Raw genomic sequence first — 5,933 nt, forward strand, 5'->3', positions numbered from 1 at the left:
ATTAAAATTAATAAAATTAAATTTTAAAAAAAGATTTACAGTCCTACCAGCAGTGCATGAGAGTTCCAATTTTTCTGCACTCTCTTCAACATTTATTGCTTTTGTCTTGTTAAATTTTGCTATGGCTATTGAGATATATGGTATCTCATTATTGCTTTGATTTGCATCTCTTTGGTGGTCCATGATTTTGAACATTTCTTCATGTGTTCATTGATCATGCTAATGTTTTCCTTTCTAAACATTCTTTTCAAAGAGATAGACGCAATTTGAAGTTTTATTTGGAAAGGAAAGAAACCCAAATAAGCAAAGCTCTGTTGAAAAATAAAAATGAAATGAGAAGCATTGTACTCCCTGGTCTCAAAACCTAATTCACATCTGTAGTAACCAAGAAAGCCTGGTATTGGTATAATGAGAGACAAAAAGACCAGGCGATAGAGTTAAGACATAAGAAATCAACTAATCCACCTATAGTCAATTGACATTTAGTAAGGAAACAAAATCTATTAAATGGGGAAATTGCAATAATAATAGCAGTGACAACCTCTTTGACAAACTGGTGATGGTAAATCTGGACATTTACTTGCTGAGGAGTTAAACAAAATCTGCTTTTCACACCATGCACAAAAATCACCTCAAGGTGGATCAGAAGCCTATGGGTAAAACCTAAAACCACAAAAATCATAGAAGACAAAACAGGAAGAAGGCTTGAAGTTTTAGCTGATTTTAAAGAGGCTTGCAAAATATCACCAAAAAATGCAGAACCAGGAAAAGACAAATATCACAAAAAGGAACTTTAGGAACTCAAATCCTTGTGTTCATAAAAATAAATAAATAAATAAAAATTGAATAGGGTGACAAGAAAGCCCATAGACTGAGGAAGAGAGGAAAAGCATATAACAATGACATTTCAGACAAGAGTCTCATAACTAAAGTTACAGAATACTACAGGACCACCATAAGAAAAAGTCTAGCAACCCAAGAATAAAATAGGCAAAAGACATGAAAAGACTCTTGCTAAAACAAAAACAAACCAAAAAAAATTTCTTTAAAAGTAGTTTATTAGAAAGTTACATCCCAAACAGACAGATCCTCCTGCTTGAAAAGAAATATGGAAGAGTGTCCTGTTATGAAATAACCTTCCAGTTCATCATCTTAAAATGACTTACATGATTCATGCTATGAATCAAGCTAATGAATTGAGCTAGCAAGTGAATATTGTGTAATCGTCCATTTTTCTTAAAGATGTAGATTTTAAAAATGTGAAACGGGGAGGTTGCTTGGCACCAGTGGCTATGGCAAGGTTCCAATATTGCTTTTGTGAGAAAACACAAACTTGCTTGATTCTGTATCCAACTAACCCTCTAGCTCTAGAGTCATGAGTCAGCAGTCTTAACCCTCTAGTTCCAGAGTCATGAGTCAGCAGTCGGCTGCATGAACTACAGATTGGGGATCTTACATCCATGTGAGACGGGAGAAGCCTCCTGCCTGAGTGTGATGCACAGACTTGAGCTTTGTCATTCTCCACCTTTATGTAAAATATTCCCTTGAAGGACAGAAAGAAAGAACTGTGTGTGTGTGATGTATGTGAATGATATGTATGTGTGTAATATGTGTGTGTCCAAGGATGTCACTTTAAAAGGATAATGTGGCTCACTCAAGCCATGGTATTTGTAATTGCTTCACATGTATGTGAAAGCTGTACAATGAATAAGGTTGGTGAAGAATTCTGAATAGCTCCTGGACTGTGGTAGAAAGAACAAATTTTATCTGTCTTAGAAGGGTAGCCAAAGTGCTACTTCAAACCAAGGATGGTGAGACTTCATTTCCTCTACTTTGGACATTGTCAGGAGAGATCAGTTCATAGATGAAGACGTAATACTCGGAAAAAGAGAGGCTCAGCAAAAAGAAGAAAGTTGGTAATGAGGTGGATTGAAACAGTGACTACAACAATGAACTGAAGCACAACAGAAGATTGGCACAGGATCAGGCAGGGTGTCATTCTGTTGGACATGGGGTTACGGTGAGTTAAAGTCAACATGACAGTATCTAACAACATATACAGACTTTACTGGTTTTGCTCCTCTAGACAATGCAGCCTACACTACTCTTCCTAGAAACTTTCTCAATAAAGATGTTAGAATAATGATATTTTAATGAAAATAAACAAGAAGGAAAACAATCTGACAGGAAAGAACAGTACCAATGAAATAAGTCTTTGACCACATCGCTAGTCCATAAGCGCACCACACAAAATCTGTGTAGTCCAAACCGAGATGTGGAAGGAAGCCAAGCTCCTACTCACTATTTATTTCCAGAAAGATTTGTTAATGCTCTGATTAGGACAATAAGTCTTGAAGAGTGGAGTTGTTGTTATTAGGTGCCATCAAGTTGAGTAAAACTCATAATGACCCTACGAACAACAGACCTGACATCCTCACAATGTATGAGCCTATTGCTACAGTCACACGGTGTCAATCCACCTAGTTGAGGGTCTTCTTTCTTTTGCCATCCTCTCACCTCCCCACACATTATGTCCCTCTCCAAGGAATCACCTGTCCTAGCAACATGCCCAAAATATGTGAGACAAAGTTTCATCATTTCTGCCTCCAAGGTTCCAGACTGCACTTTCTCCAAGACATATCTGTTTCTTTTTGGCAATCCATGGGATATTCTGTACTCTTCTCCAACACCACTGTTCAAAGGCATCAATTCTTCTGTCATCTTTATACAGCTCTCAGAATATACATAGCAAGTGATTGACAAGACTATGGCCTGAATCAAGCACACCTTAGTCCTCAAACTAACATCATTGCTCCCAATTAATTTGGAGAGGTCCCTGACTACAGACTTTCTCAGTGCAACACATCTCTTGATTTCCTGACTGCTGACACCAAATGTATTAATTGTGGATCCAAGTAAGATGAAGTCATTGACGGTTTCAATCTTTTCTCCACCTATCACGATGCTGCCTATAGATCCAGAGGTGAGAAGTTTTGTTTTCTTGGCAATGAGATGCAATCCATATTGAAAGATGTAGTCTTTGATTTTCTGCAGCAAGCACTTCAAGTTCTCCTTGCTTTCAGCAAACAGGATTGTGTCATCAGCATAATGAAGGTTATTGATGTCTTCCTCCAATCCTGATGCCATATTCTTCTTCATAGAGTCTACTTTCTCAAATTATTTTCTCAGCATACAGATTGAATAGATATGGAGAAAGGATAAAATCTTGACACACACTTTTCTTAATTTTAAGCCATGAGGTATTCTCTTGGTACTTATGCCAAACAGCTCCTGGTCTTGGTTTTCACATGGAGTGGAAATGGGAGCAGGAAATGCCCACAGAGTGAGTTATGCAATCTTTAATGATATAAAACAAGCTTCTTTAATAAAAATATATTAAAATAAAATTTTTAATTATGTGAATGATATCTATGTAAAACAAAAACTATGTATGTTCATATACAATTTTTCAATGTTTTGAAACTAACAGAGGCAAAATTCCCCATTTTTAAAGAAAAGACAATAACAATATATAGAATTTTTACAAATAAAATGCTCAAAATCCTTTCATCCAAGTAGTGACTTGCTTAGTGACTTAAGAACCTCTCCATTTTCTATGTTATTCCTAGATCTCAGAATGTAGATGCAGAAATGGCAAAGGCCCCATGTTAAAAAAGAAATAAAGGAAAACCAATTGACTCAGAAACCCTTATATGTTGGGTCAGATCAAATTAATTTTTATACCAATCTCTGTCAGAGGAAATGCTCGAGAACTTGCACTTGAATTCAAGGCTGCTTGGTGGTGCAGGACGCGTGCTCATGGAGATTTCACCACTACAGGTAAGGAATGGTGCTAACAACTCAAAGACAGTCCATTTGAATCCACTGCTGGTCCACTGAAGAAAGATGGGTAATCTCCTTCTGGGTATTTTACACCCCTTGGGAACCTACTAGAAAGTCATCAGCAAGTTGATTCCAACTGCTTTCATTAGAATTGATCATTGTGTTTGTGGTACACTGATCACAGAATTCGAGTTTTGGGGGATCCTCTCCTTATTCATTTTCCCTAGAAACTCTATCATTTTTCCTGTAATTTCACAGAACAAAGGTTTTTCAATAATATAAAAAAATGGTATTAGAACAGAAATGAAATGCCTTTAATCCTATGGAGGGGCCCACTTGAACTCCATTGAATGATTTGGATAAAAGGACCAAGAGAAACCATGTGATGTCCAACTGTTATCTCAAAGTGGCCCTGTGGTGAAGTGGATACTCACTTGGCTGCAAATTGAAAGGTCAATAGTTCAAACCAACCAAAACTCTGTGAACTGTCAGAACTCTGGAGGCAAACAGAAAATACCGCAAGCATTTACAGAAAAAACAACAAGAAGGTCATATAAAAAACAATCAATAATGGGGGGGGGCTACTTCTGAATTAGAATAATTTCATTACTAACCAAAAGCTTGGCAACTCAAATCTACTTAGAGGTTACTCATAAGATCTTCAATGTCCATTAACAATCCTACAGGGCACAGTTCTACTGTAAAACCAATGAGGCCATCATGTAGCTAGAATAGACTCAACTGGTCTTAGTCTTTAGATTGGTATCATTACTCTTTAACGCTCTAGAGAGGTGTGTGACAGCAGACTTTCCCAACATAACTCATCTTTTGATTTCTACACTTCTAGGACTAAGGATAGAAAGCTCTGGTGGCTTAGTAGTAAAGAGTTGTGCTGACAACCCAAAAGCACAGGCTTCAAATCCAGCAACTACTTTGCACAAGAAAGAAGGGAGGGTCAATTATGAGTCAGTTCCAACTCAGGATACATAAAAATAAATAACAAGTGCTAAGAGTGTTGATTGTGGTTCCAAGTAAGCAGAAATCATTCATTAACAAGTTCAATTCTTTCTCTATTGGCTGCTTGTTGGTCCTGTGGTGAGGAATTTTGTTTTTTTTTTTCTTTTTTAACTATTAAGACACAGAAAATTTTATTTATAATAACGCAAATTTTTTTTCCTTGATGTTGAAATGCAATCTATCCTGAAGGCTGCAGTCCTTGATCTTTTCCAGCAAGCCTTTAAGTTCTTCTCATTTTCAGCAAGCAAAGTTGTGTCATCTGCATAATTCAGATGTTAATGAGTCCTCCGCTGATCCTGATGCCACACTCTTTTTTTTTAAATTTTATTCATTTCAATGAACATTTACAGAGATTTTTGGATTTCCACACTCTTTTTCTTAAAGTTCACCTTCTCAAATTATCTGTTCAACATATAAACTGAGAAGACATAGAGAAAGGATACATCCCTGATGCACTCCTTTCTTGATTATGAACTGTGCAGTGTTCCCTTGGTCTGTTCAAACAATAGCTTGCTTGGTCTAGGTATAGGTTTCACGTGATCACAATATAGTGTTCTAGAATTCTCATTGTTCTCAGTATTAGTCACAATTTGTTATGATCCACACAGTGAAATGCCTTTTCTTAGCAACAAAACACAAGTGGACTTCCTTCTAATACTCTGCTTTCAGCCAGGATTCATCAGACATTAGCAATGATATCACTAGTATCATAGCATCTTCTAAAACCAACTTGTATTTCTGACAGTTCTTTATTGATGTACTAATCATTTTTTACAGTCTTCAGCAAAATTTTGCTTACATGTGAGATTAATCATGTTGTCCAAAATTTTCACTTCTGTTTGATGATATTTATTGGGAAAGGAAATAAATATGGATCTCATTCAGTCAGTTGGATAAGTAGCTGTTCTCCAGATTTCTTGGCCCTACCTGGTGAGCAGATCCAAGTCTGTATCTGCTTGTTGAAAAGTGTCAGTTGGCATTATAATCAATTCCAGTGGCCTTATTTCTTGCCAATGCTGTCAGAGTTGACTGACCTTCCCTTATTATCATTGATTATATATTATATATATAGA

This window comes from Elephantulus edwardii, unplaced genomic scaffold (genome assembly GCF_000299155.1).
Source record: "Elephantulus edwardii isolate Elephantulus edwardi_28Jun2011 unplaced genomic scaffold, EleEdw1.0 scaffold00007, whole genome shotgun sequence".
NCBI lineage: Eukaryota > Metazoa > Chordata > Mammalia > Macroscelidea > Macroscelididae > Elephantulus > Elephantulus edwardii.